We start from the raw sequence: 14,415 nt of genomic DNA on the forward strand, positions 1-14,415 counted from the left end.
GATTGGTAATTATGTGACTACAGTTTAAAATGTTTGCAAGAGAATTTTGAAAATAATCAACTTATAAATACATATTAAACAGAAATCAGATGAACTACCTCTGCCACCAAAATGTTGCACATTTTAAGTTAAAATTCAACCTTAAATTACCAAGAATACATTTTTTGTCTAAAAATGTAGTCCTACTTTTTTCCTACTATTAGATGATTTCTTTTAATAATAAAAGTTTATTGGTTTGGTTTGTTTGTCTTATAAAGGAAGGATAGTATAATTTACTGCAGGATCAGAGTAAAAAAAATTTACATTAAAATTCTGATTTTTGCCAGTTTCCTACAATTTGAGCTTGGATAAGAATTTAATCTCTCTGAGCCAATGCTGCTAATGTGATAAATGAGTTTAATGCTCATACCTTTCTCAACCTATATCACCTGGAACATGGTAATGTTCAATTTTTGGTAACCATCATTATTATGATGAAAATGCACTTTTATTTCATGTCCAAAACCATCCCCTTACCTGGAATGTCCCAGTTCCTTACTAACCTATCTACATGGTTCCTTCACCTCATTCCATAGTCTTCTCTCCTAAAAAAAAAACAATGCCTTAAGCCTGGAATTCTATAAGAAAAAAGCCAGGAAGAGGGAGAACCAGCAAGATGGTGGCGGAGTAAGGAGCTCCTAGAGTCAGCTCCTGCTACAGAGCAGTTAGCAAACGCCCAGAGCTCTCTGGAGCTAGCTGAAGCACCTGTCTGGGGGCTCCGGGAGGCCAGAAGAGCATCATGCAACATACCTGAAGGAGTGGAAGGAGAAGATGCCCGTCTGCAGAGAAGACTCATAGGGAGAGTGCTCCACACCACAGAGGCCAGTGCTCATCCTCCACTGGAGGCACAAGCCACCTCAGGAGCTGTTCAGCAGCTGGAATCAAAAGCTCCACTTCCCCAAATGGGGGAGGAAGAGACGATTGGGCACCAATTTCAGCTATGATGAGGAAATTCACTGGGCTACAGTATCATCCGGAGAATAGCTAAGGTTTGAGCCTGTCCAGGTTAGAAAGAGGCTGGGAGCTGCCATCTTAACTCCGCACCTGGCATGAAGGGAAGCAGGGTGGACTGAGAATCCCAGTGCTGGTAGGGACCAGCTTCTTCCCATCCAGATCAGAATGCAGCTCTAGCCGAGGCCCCGGTGCCACCACCAGCAGGGAGGAAGCTTTGGGGACCTACGCCAGCCTCTCCAGGAAATTACCAGCCAAGCTGCGGAGGTCGGTGATTACCCTGCTCTGGCAGCACTAGGTGCCCCAGGAGCTGATCTGTGGCTGGAATTGAAAGCTCCGGTTTCCCAGAAACGAGGGGAGGAGGAGAGAGTTGACTGCCGATTTCAGCTACAGATTGGGAGAATTGGCTGGCTAAGAGATAACCCTGGGAACAGAGGGTTGTGAACCAGCCCAAGTCAGAAAGAGACCAGTAGCCAACATTCTGACTCTGCCCCCAGCCTGAGGGGCAGGCCGGCTGACTGAAACTCTCAGTGTCAGCAGGAACCAGTTTCTTTCATGCAGATCAGTCTGCAGCCCTAGCCTAGGCTTCAGCCCTGCCTCTGGCAGGGAGGAGGCTGAGGAGCCCTGCACCAGCCTATACAGATAACTGCAGAGAACTTTGGCTGGCATTGACTGAAAATCAGAACTCTACCAGGGCAACTGTGGTCATCTTAGACCCACACTGCATAGATTGCTGTCCACTCCTACAGCTCCAACCCTGCCCCAGGCAGGGGAAAAAGGGATGTGAGGCTTCATCTGTCTCTCTGGGCAACTACAGGCTGGGCCTGCATGTGGATTATTCCATATAGCTGTGACTTTGTCCCTACGTCTGGCAAAGGAGAAAGTTGGAAGAAGCTTCATTGGTCCCTGGTGCAATGAGGGCAGCTTGAGCCTCCACAGCTTAGAGCACCAACTACATACTTGGCTCCTACTGCATAATCAGCAAGGGAGAAACAATAGGAAGGCCCAAACTAGAGAGAAAAACTGCACCCAGAAAAAATACTCTAATAAGCCAGATATGAAGACACCAACAAAAAATTACAATCCACACCAAGAAACAGGAAGCTATGGCCTAGTTAAAGGAGCAAGGTAAGCCTGCAGATGACATAAAGGAGTTGAGACAACTGATAATAGATGTTCAAACAAATCTCCTTAATAAATTCAATGAGATGGCTAAAGAGATTAAGGATATTAAGAAGACACTGGATGAGCACAAAGAAGAATTTGAAAGCATACATAGAAAAATAGTAGATCTTATGGGAATGAAAGGTGCAATCAATGAAATTAAAAATATATTGGAATCATATAATAGCAGATTTGAGGAGGCAGAAGAAAGGATTGGTGAGCTTAAAGAAATGGCCTCTGAAAGTGAACATACAAAAGAAGAGATGAAGAAAAGAATGGAAAAAATTGAACAATGTCTCAGGGAACTAAATGACAGCAAAAGGCATGCAAACATACATGTCATGGGTGTCCCAAAAGGAGAAGAGAAGGGAAAAGGGGCAGAAGAATATTTAAAGAAATAATCGTAGAAAATTTCCCAACCCTATTGAAGGACATAGATATCCCTGTCCAAGAAGCACAACGTATTCCCATCCAAAAAAAATCCAAATAGACCAACTCCAAGACACATACTCATCAGAATGTCAAAGGCCAAAGACAAAGAGAGAATTTTGAGAGCAGCAAGAGAAAAGCAATGCATGACATATAAGGAATATCCAATAAGATTAAGTGCTGATTTCTCACCAGAAATCATGGAGGCAAGAAGACAGTGGTCTGATATATTTAAGACACTATAAGAGAAAAACTTCCAGCCAAGAATTTTATATCCAGCAAAAATGTCTTTCAAAAATGAGGGTGAAATAAGAATATTCACAGATAAACAGAAACTGAGAGAATTTCTAAGCAAGAGACAAGAATTTCAGGAAATACCAAAGGGTGTGCTAGAGCCTGTAAAGAAAAGACAGGAGAGAGGGCCTGGAAGAGAAGTGAGGATTATATCAATAAAAGTAACTAAAAGTGTCAAAAGAGTGGTGAAAATAAAATAGGACAGATAAAGTTCAAATAGGAATAAACTTAACTGATGATGTAAAGCACTTGTATTCAGAAAACTAAAACTCAATGTTAAAACAAATCAAAAAAGCCCTAAATAACTTGAAGAACATTCCATGCTCATGGTTTGGAAGACTAAATATCATTAAGATGTCAGTTCTACTCAAATTGATGTACGGATTTAATGCAATCCCAATAAAAATTCCACAAGCATTAAAGAAAAAACTGCAAACACAATTATTAAATTTATTTGGAAGGGTAAGGAGTCCTGAATAGCCAGAAACATCATAAAAAGGAAAAGTGGACCCTCATCTCCTGACTTTAAATTACAATACCTACCTATAGTGGTAAAAACAGCATGGTACTGGCATAAAGACAGACACAACAGACCAATGGAACCAAATCTATGGTTCAGAAACAGACCCTCACAGGTATGGTCAAGTCATTTTTGACTAGCCTGTCAAACTCACACAGCTCAGGCAGAACAACCCATTCAACAAATGGTGCTGAAAGAATTGGACATCCATAGGTGAAAGAAGGAAAGAGGACCCCTCTCTCACACCTTATTCAAAAATTAACTCAAAATGGATCAAAAAACTAAAAAAAAAAGAAGGAAGAACCATAAAACTTCTAGAAGAAATTTTTGGAAAATACCTTCAAGACCAGGTGGTAGGTGGTAGATTCTTAAAGGAGATAAGAGAAGGACTGAGTGGACTACTGATATTTAATGTATGTAGAAGTTTTAATTAGCTTTACTGTAAAATTGTGGAAATGTATAGAGTGGATGGTAACACACAGCGAGTAACAGCTAGTTTATAAATGGGGATGTGACTGAAAGTGATAGTCTAGTTATGTAAATGCCAATTGACAGAATGGTTGAGAATAATTCTAGGAACTGGATAGCACAGTAAAGCAAAAGGTGGGTAAGAATTGTGGTTGATGGTACAGATGCAAGAGTGTCCTTTGTGAGCTACAATACATGTATATCACTACTACAGGGTGTTGGGAATGTGGAGAAGCATGGGAAAAATATAGCTGAAGTGACCTATGGACTGTAGTTAGTAGTAATGTGATATTCCTGCATGTATGCAAAAGATGTACTATGTTGATACTGAGGCAGTATGGAAAAAGTGAGCCAAATGTATGCTATGAACATGGCAATAATCAGATGATATTATTTTATCTGTAGCAAATGACACATCACATGTGGTGTGTTGACGGAGGGGTGTTGTTTGGGAATTCTGCACATGTGCATGATTGTTTTATAAGTTTGCAACTTCTGTCATAAAAAATAATTTTAAAAAATAATAATAGGGTGGGTTGGGGGAAAAACAGACCAAATGTAAGAAAAGAACTATGATTAGTAGTAAGATTTTGACAGTGTTCTTTCATAGTTTGCAACAAACATCTCATGATAATACAAGGTGTTGGTGGAGGGTTGATGTATGAGACCCCTGTATGACGTTATGCATGTTTTTGCTTTGTAAGTTCACAACTTTTACTATACACTTAATTGTTTATGTATGTTCATATATAAATGATATAAAGATAATAATCGGATTGGTTTGGGGGAAAAATACTTTGTTTAGTAGTAATATTTTGACAATGCTCTTTAATCATTAGTTTAAAAAGTTTAAAAACAATGCAAGTTATTGGTGGTAGGGTGAGATGTCATATATGTTTGTTTGATGTTATATGTTTGTTTTTAAGTTCACAACTATTATACATGTATTGTTTATTTATGTTTATGTATGAGTAATATATTTCAATCAAAAAAAAAAAAAAAAAGAAAGAAACCTAAAAAAAAAAAGTCAGGAAGATTTACTGACCAGCAGACATCCTAAAAACATCACAAATTATCAGATTTGAAAAAGATTCCCATAGCACTAGCTTAAGGGTTTGGTTTCTTTTTTAAGTTATTTTTTGCAAAGAAGTGACTTTAAAATTATTGTTCGGTTGGGAAAAGTGGGTTGTTTGTTTTAAATCACATATCAAGAGTTATTATATTTGCCTTAATTATTATCTGCCAACAAAACCAAAGGATTCTGAGTAATTACCTAAGTGATTTTCTCCACACATCTATCTCAAAATTATTTATACCTTAGCCATTCAAATCACTAACAGTCACTTTAAATCACTATAGGTCACTTGCAATTAGTAAAAACAGCAAAGGTTAACCTGCTAAATATCGTGGTCCTCCTAGTCCCTGTACTTCCCCAGGCACTGCATTCATCAAACTTCATTCTTATTGGCTATTTTTCATCTAATTCACTGTCCACAAAGTCTGGTATCTCCTGCCTTCAATGCAGTACAGATGCTCAATAAATATCTATAAAGTCAATAAATAACTTAGTGCATTAAGTTATTCAAATTCCTCTACACATGTTTAACATAGATTAGTCTCACTTCTAAGTCTCACTTAGATTAGTCTCACTTCTCAAAACCTAAGGATGGGAAGCGGATTTGGCCCAACAGATGGGGCGTCTGCCTACCACATGGGAGGTCCAAGGTTCAAACCCCAGGCTTCCTTGACCCGTGTGGAGATGTCCCATGCGCAGTGCTGATGTGCACAAGGAGTGCCCTGTCACTCAGGGTGTCCCCCGCATAGGGGAGCCGCACACGCAATGAGTGTGCCCCATAAGGAGAGCCGCCCAGCGCGAAAAAAGTGCAGCCTGCCCAGGAATGGCGCTGCACACACGCAGAGCTGACACAACAAGATGACGCAACAGAAAGAAACAGATTCCGGCTGCCACTGACAAGAATACAAGCAGACACAGAGCACACAGCAAATGGACAGAGAGCAGAAAACTGGGGGGGGGGGGGGGGGGGAGGGGAGGGGAGGTAGGGGAGCGAAATAAATAAAAATTTTTTTAAAACCTAAGTATGACATGATCACAACAATGTTTACTCTTAAATTCTACCTTAAAATAACTAGAAAAGGCATGTAAAGTATTGAATGGTAGGTATTATTCTTCACCGATAGACTATAAGGTCCATGAGGACAAAGATCACATCAGTTTTGCTCACCACTATATATCTCAACACTTAGCACTGTTAAATAATGTGCATAGGCTCAAGGTGGAATGGTTCATGCTAAACACAATAAACCAAAACTTTAGTTACTGTCTTGTGGGCCCTCAGCTCTCCCCAAACCCAAAACCTAAGGCCAACCAAGCCATAGTCTGCTAGCTCCAATTGAGCTTGTGTGCCCCAGTCCCACTGGCTTGGCACTAGCCAAAAAAAAAAAAAAAAAAAGGACAATATCTTAATATAGCCAATGGAATAATTTATACTGCTAACTTCCTTCTTGGTTACATAAGCCTGTCTATATAAACCCTTGCCTTTCTATGACTTGACTCTTTGGAGTTCCCTTCTGTTTTCTGCATGGGAAGCAGCCCTATTCATGAATTGCTCAATAAAGCTATGAGATCCTACTTTTCACGTTGTTAAAAAGTTTTTCTTTGATCAGCGGAAAGCCTCAAAGATAGTAGAAGCATAATAAATAGGTGAATAAGTGAATTTGATCAATTCAGACATAAGTTAACTGAGAACAATGTCATACACAGATGGGTCATCCAGCTAAAGCAAGAGTTTTCCAAGAGCAATGCCCTCATATATGGAACACTTCAGGAATCTATAGAACTAGAGCAGTTAGACCAATGGCATATCTTTTCAAAGGCTCTTAACATCTGGACAAGACTTCAGAGTTAACAAAACACAACCTTCTTATTTTCAAAATTAGGACACCAAAATCCAAAAAAGTGAATTTTTCTTGGCAGTTATTGTAATGCCTGGATTCACAGGCAGGTTCAGAGATTTCAGGACAATACCTTTTAATTGATACTGGTAAAGAAGAAATTAGTTGAAGGGACTAGAGACCAGCAGGAACCTAAACTTGGTGGCACAAAAAACAGCATTCCAAACAGATGATCTGTGAGGCAGTCTCTGGCATGCATGCCAAGGGTTGTCCTTGTCCTAAATCATTAAATATTGAGTTAGGCTGTGCTGGGGGAAGGAGAGGTGGCAAGAGGAGCCAAGAGCACATATGAATATTCTGAATGGCATCAGTCTCCACCCAAACTGCTGCAAATCTTGAGATGGAACTTTTAGCAAATAACAAATATTAACTGACAGATCCAAGTCTTGCCATATTATCTATAGTGCAACTCAAAAATATTGAACTCGCCTTCCACTGCCCATATTTTTTAAGGATCAGTATTTCCAATTCCAATTAGCCTCACTTCTCTCTTGGTTAGTAATGGTTATTATGTCACTTATGCCAAATCAGAACGTAATGGAAGGGAGAGAATATCACAAATGGTTCAAACCCAGCCCAGAGATAAGGAGAAACACAATTTGGGATGTAAGCTCCCTGAAGGCAGAGATCAAGTCCACCTTGGAGCCCAGTCAATAATAGAATCAGGTTTCTGAGCTGATCCTAATTTTAAACAAAGCAGAGTAACCCTCTTTGCTCCCAGACCTCGCCCCCAAGAGTTGAGATGATACTTCAGGGCACCTGCAATATACCAGAATGAGTGCAGCCAAACTGACTTGACCTGAGGAGCTAAGACCAGCTGGCAGGCTAGAGAAGGTATGGAATAGGGCAAGGCCACCGTGAACCACCTCTGATGGGCGGGAAACCAGAGGGATATCCTGCTTGATCACTGTTTGAACATTTGGCACCGGGGTTTTTAGAGTTTGGGAAGAAGGTTGGAGCCCTAGGCCGGAGTTTGCAAGTTGCCTAGCAACAGACACCTCCACGCTGTGCCCTGCTTTTGCCCTCTCCCACCTCCAGCAAAAAGAAGTTCGTGGGCACAAGTCCCTCGCTCTTTCCACCCTCCACCCCAGAAACTTCGGCCTCCAATACCTCAGGCTGCCCCACCCGCATCACAAAAGATCCCCGGGATGCTGCCCCCGCAGAAGTACTCACAGAAAAGGAGAAAGTGGTGAAATCCTCCCGGTGGCAGCCTTAAGAGCTTTGTAGGAACCAGGTGCCGAGATGCCTCTAAATCCCGGCTGGGAACTGGAGCGGACTCATTCAGCGGCCCTTCTCCTGCTCAGGGAAAGTGCCAAAGTCCGGCCCGGATTGTGGCTCTCGTAGTGTAATTCTTTCGTTGAATTAAATTCTGTTTGACTTATCTACTGTGCGCTCAGCACTGTGATTGAATAGAAGGAAAAGAATTTAAGCATATTTGTAATATCTGCTCTCAAGGATCTTACAATTATTTTAAAAGACAAGATTGCTGCAATACGGTGCTTCACATTAAAAAAAATTATACACACACAAATGAAAATACTAAATCAGGGAACCTCCATTTTATTCTTTACTCTACCACAATTTTACACCTTTGTTGTGAACACAAACGCTTTAGGTGTCTGCACCTCATCTATAAAAGGAAAAGTCTGTATAGAGTTATTTTAAGGTTCCATGCCACTGTAATATGCAGTAACTTTCCTAAGTTACCTTTATTATTTTGCAGATCCCAAACACTTTGCATGTGAAGCTCAACTTTTACTTAAAATTTTTATTTGTTCATTCAATCATTCATGTATTCAACAAATATCCATTTAATACCCATTATGTGCCCATTTAACCAATGCTAGAAAAGTATATAAGCCTACTCAGTATTGCCTTTTAAATTATTGAATCAAAATACTTACTGTATCCTTCATATATACATATATATATATAAGATAAGGTTTCTTTTCTCAATAAGCTTATAACTGTATACAATATTATTATAAAATTAAAGAGGATGGTTCCTCCATTCAGGCATGGGGCCTATAGGTCCAGTACCTGTTCTAGGAGTTAAATACATAACTGGGAACAAAAGAAGGTTTCTGTTTCAGTGAAGCTTAAAATCTAGTAGTCATGTAAGAAATGAACAATGTAATGTCAGATAGTTGTAAGTGCAATAAAGAAAAATATAACAGATTAAAGGTATAGTCACTGACAGGTGGGGGATACAGAGTTATCAGGGAAGGCTTCTCTGAGGGAAACCCAATGAAAAGCAGTGCAGGCAAGTACAAAGGGCCTGAGGAGTGCATCTTTGTAAGGCTGCTGGATGCAACTGAAGCAGAGTGAGCTAGGGGAGGAGAGCAGGAAAGGCGCCAGAGAGTAGCTACAGATCAGACTATGTAGTACCTTGTTGGCTGTATCCAGGACTTTGGATTTTATATTAAATGTGCTAACAAGTCATTGGAAGGTTTGGATGAGAGGAGCAGCTTATGTTTCAAAAGGAATAATTGATCATTCTATGAAAAATAGACTGCAGTGAGGCAAGAATGGTTATGGAAACCAAGTAGGAGAATAGTACCTTGATTTAAGTAAGAGATGACGGTAACTGTGGTTAGGGTGTGAGCTGTTCACAGAATGGGAAGAAGTGTTTGGATTTGGGGTATATTTTTAAAGTAGAGCTAACAATTTGTAAACGATTGTGTTCAATATATGAGTGAAAGGGAAGAATAAAGTAATAGGCTGTGCTCATAACTTGTTTTGGGGGATTAAGAGGGATAAAATAGTGATATATGAACTCAAGTGTTTTAACGACAGGAGATTCCTTCTAATTGAAGAAGATCATAAAAGTAAGCAATAGTTGGTCAGAATCTTATTAATTTGTTCATCAAATATTGAACCCCATTTCAGAGGTGCTGGGAGTATAGTACAAAAATCTCTGCCTCACAGGGTTTACAGTCAAGTGAGGGGAAGAAATAATAACAACATATATAAGAAGTGATGGGTATAGGATGTTTTAAAATAAATTACCATCGTCAGGGAGGGCCTCCTTGAAAAGATGAAATTTGGGCAAACACTGAAGGTTACCAATGAGGCATCTATCTATCTGTAAGAATGGGTTCCAAGCAGGAAAAGAGAGAGAGAGAGAGAATATGAGAATGCTCGGAGACAAGAGCACCTTGACTTTTCCAAGGAACAGCAAGAGGGCCAGAGTGTTCGCAGGGGAAGAAAGGAAGGAGATTAAGTACTGAGACCAGACAAGGGCCACATTGTTTAGGGCCTTGAGGCTATTATAAAGACTTTAGGTTTTCCCTGAGTATAATGGATTGGCCTCCATGGATTGGAAGGGTTTTGTTTTGTCTTTGTGTGTTTTCTTCATTTGTTTGTTTTTCAAGGTACCAAGGCCCAGGAATGAACCCAGGACCTCGTATGTGGGAAGCCAGCACTCAACCACTGAACCACATCAGTTCCCCTGAGTTGATTTTTTCATTTATTTTTGTTTATTGTTTGTTTCTGTTGGAAGGGTTTTGTTTTGTCTTTGTGTGTTTTCTTCATTTGTTTGTTTTTCAAGGTACCAAGGCCCAGGAATGAACCCAGGACCTCGTATGTGGGAAGCCAGCACTCAACCACTGAACCACATCAGTTCCCCTGAGTTGATTTTTTCATTTATTTTTGTTTATTGTTTGTTTCTGTTTTAGGAGGCACCAAGAACCCTAACCAGGACCTCCTATTTGGGAAGGGGGCACTCAACTGCTTGAGTAGCATCTGCTCCCTAGAGTAGAAAGTTTTGAGCAGAGGAAAGACATGGATCTGATTTTTATTTAACAGGATCACTTTGGATGCTACATTGAATATTTGAATAAGAGGATAAATATATTGTATACAGAGGAAGTAGTATGAGGTCCTAGAAATACTCAGAAATACTCATTTTCTGTAATAGTCTTTTACATATTAATATCTTAATCAGTTTGGAATTTCTTTTTTGTGTAAGGAAAAGAGTTTAAATTTTAAAGTTTTTTCATAGGGATAAATAATTATATGAGGATATTTTTTGAAGAGTCCATGATTGCCTAACACATCAGAGATACACCTCTATTATATATCAGTTCTGGGATATATCTGTGGATACTTCTTAGGTCTCTATTCTCTTCAGTTTATCTATTTCTATATCCAATTTTGTTCCAATACCAAAGGCTTTATATCATATAGTTCATATTCTCTGACCAGAGATGGAATAAAATTTAATTAATAACAAAAGATGACTAAAATTCTCTTATGTAAAAATTTAGCAAAATGCTCATTAATAGATCCAAAAATAAGTCATAATGGAAATTATTAAATACATATAATTGAATAGTAATAAAAGCACTATATTATCAAACTTTGTGCATTGCAGCTAGAGTCTTGATTCAAGGAATATTAACAGCATTAAATACACTCTTTAGGAAACAAAATTTTTAAAATTCTTATTTCTTGGCTTCTGTTGGGTTGATTAAAACATGCTTCATTTGTTGTTTTCCTGCCACTTGTTTTTTGTATTTTTCTTTCTCTTAATAGTTATCTTTAAGTTTTTAGCATGCATACTTCACTTAAAGTCAAAAGACACTTAATACCTCTACCCTTCAGTACAAGTATCTTAAAATAGTTTAGCTATAATCATTAAGTTCTCTCATCTTTCACATTACTTTTGTCTGGTATTATAATAATTCCACCTTATATTTAAACTCCTTCAGCCTGGAACATTCTCCTTCCAGCATCCACATGGTTTACCTCTCATCCTCTTCAAGCACTTCCTCAAAAGTCACTTTCAAATGCACCCACTCTGACCACCCTATCTGAAATTGCAAACTGTTATCCCCCCTCCATACCCAACCCACTGTTTCCAAACTCCTTGCCCTGCTTTATTTTTCCCATAGATTTTATCATCTTTTATCACACTAAAGAATATATTTATTATGCTTACCATTTATTGTCTGTCTCTCTCCACTAAAATTCCACAAGTGCAGGGTTTAGGATAGGTTTGTTTTATTCATGGTTGTAATCCCAATCACTGAAAAGAGTGTCTGGTATTTGTTGAATGAGTGAGCAAATGAATGAATTTAGAAGGTTTTGAAGGGTTTTAAGCAAAGGAGTGACATTCTCTAACATTTAAAATAGTATCAATCTGACTGCTGTTTTGAGAAAAGACTATAGGAAGATAAGGATTGAGTACCCTAGAAAAAAAGCATGTTTTTAATCTGTTCCTGAGGGTGTGAACCCATTATAATTAGGACCTTTTGATGATGTTATTTTAGTTAAAGTGTGGCCCAACTGATAAGATGCGGGACTTAATCGTATTACTGGAGGCTTTATTAGAAAAAGCCACATGGAGGAGCAGAAGGTGGAAATCAGCTGAACCTATAAAGAGAAGTCCTCGCCATGTGCATTGCCTGTGGCAGAAAAGACAAGGACCAAGGATGCTGGCAGCCAGCCCAGAATGCCAGAGTCTTCTGGGGAAAAAAGCATCACCTTGAAGATGCCTAGATTTGGGCTTTCTCTAGCCTCAAAACTGAGCCAATAAATTCCTGTTGGTTAAGCCAATTTTGTAGTGCTTGCAATTGCAGCTGGGAAACTAAGACAGGAGGCTATTGTAACAGTCCACATAAGAAATAACTGGAATCAGGAGATGCCAGTTGGAAGAGTGAGCAGTGGTCAAATTGAGGAAATAAAAAGACAAAGACAACAGAATTTGCTAAGAGGTCTTCCAAGTTTGGGGCTTGAGCAACTAGAAGGATGGAGCAGTCGTTAATTGAAATAGGAAAGACTGTGGGGTATCGGAAACTCCATTTGGACTATGTATGTGATGCTAAAGTAGCATCTATAGCAAATTTCCACTGGCAGATAGTAGACTAGAAATATTTTCTCTATTGACCAGCAGAATTTCCATTAGGATGTCTCCATTTTCCCCATTTTATAGCCTGATTTTCTGCCTTATATTTTTAAAATGATGACTAGTCATAATCTGTATTAAATATTTAGTTAGGAAGAGTTTAACTGATTAAGTTTTTAATCATTGTCTAAATGGGGAACTCTAGTTTGTAAAATTCATGTTTTTTGATATTATAGTTATCTAAACAGAACGTGAATATTTAGCTCTTGTTAAGTGTTTAAAAACGAACACCACCAGGAAGCCAAGAGTGCCTACAACTGCAAGCAGGAGAATTGCATCCATCATCCATGTGGAATCTGAGTACCCTCTCCATATAGAGGTGGAGTGGACGTAACCATTCCAGGGTCCACAGGATGGAGGAATGAAGTATGGATTAGAGGGACTTACTGATATTCTATTCTGGAACTATCATGATTAGTAATGGAAGAAAATGTAGCACTGATGTGGAGAAAGTGGCCACGGCAGCTGCTGAGGGTAAGGAGAGGGAAGAAGAGTTGTGATGTGGGGGCATTTTCAGGACTTGGAGTTGTCCTGGGTGGTGCTGCAGGGACAGTTGCTGGACATTGTATGTCCTGCCATGGCCCACTGGGTGGACTGGAGGAAAGTATAAACTATAATGTAAATCATTATCTGTGTGGTGCAGCAGTGCTCAAAAATGTATTCACCAAATGCAATGAATGTCCCATGATTGTTGGTATGGGAGGAGTGTGGTGAGGGGTGGGGGGTAAATGGAGACCTCATATTTTTTTAATGTAACATTAAAAAAAATAAAGACAAAACAAAAAACAAAAAAAAAACAACACAAACACCAGCTGCTGAGATACATCACTAAGTCTAGACCAATGGTAACAGAGTGGAAATGATACATCCAACCTCTGAGTCACCTTAAAGCTATAGTCACTTGACCTTGATGCCTGCCCTTCGTGTGGGCTAGAATGAGAGCATGAAAATAAGATAGATTTTATTCTGCAGACAAGGATATAACCCTAGGGGATGACAGAGCAACAACAGAGAAAGCACTTGGTCTCTGGAGGAACTTACTGAATAGAACTGCTTCATACCTGCTTTGAACAATCCATTATTTTTGGACTGTTTCTTGACAGACTAATAAACTTTTATCCTACTGAGAAAAAAAAAAATTGACTAGTTTCACCAAAGAAAATTATCAATGGCAAGGTCAGTTGACTAGAACAGAACGTTCGGTAGATTTAAATACAGTTCATTTGTCAAGAGGAAACACTTGACTACTTTTTCATATGTCTCTACTTTTATTTTTCTATCAGTCTTTCAAATGAGAAAACAGAAACCAAGAGCTTATTTTTAAATGTTTGAAAAGAATGATTTTGGTTCACAGTGTGTATACAAATTGTCTGTTATTACTCTATTCCCAAGATCTGAGAAAAAGGGCAATGTGATGCTGTCATTTATTTAAAACAATTTTTTTAAACTATGTATGGAAGCTCAATCTATGCGATTAATACAGTAGTGCTTCGCACAAACCTGACTCATTATCAGCAACCAATATTGTCTTTTACATAACATTGATTGTCCTGCTTGCGAATTTCAATTTGAATTACAATCCAGGTGCATTTTGCAGGGATTACGGATTGGATACACAGGAACCACTTTAGATAGTTAAAAGCACTCCACCAGAGGGCGAGCCAAGGTG

At 39.0% G+C, this 14,415-nt stretch overlaps 1 protein-coding gene across 1 annotated transcript in view; it reads right to left on the reverse strand.

The window, feature by feature from the left end:
• CAPS2 (calcyphosine 2) overlaps positions 1-8,106 on the reverse strand; it is a 53,269-nt gene extending 45,163 nt beyond the window's left edge. The window contains exon 1 of the mRNA XM_004472971.4: positions 8,012-8,106. The gene's annotated coding sequence lies outside the window, so the exon portion shown is untranslated. The remainder of the gene's footprint in view (positions 1-8,011) is intronic.
• Positions 8,107-14,415: the final 6,309 nt, after the last annotated feature.

The sequence above is a fragment of the Dasypus novemcinctus genome, chromosome 12 (genome assembly GCF_030445035.2).
Source record: "Dasypus novemcinctus isolate mDasNov1 chromosome 12, mDasNov1.1.hap2, whole genome shotgun sequence".
Taxonomy (NCBI): domain Eukaryota; kingdom Metazoa; phylum Chordata; class Mammalia; order Cingulata; family Dasypodidae; genus Dasypus; species Dasypus novemcinctus.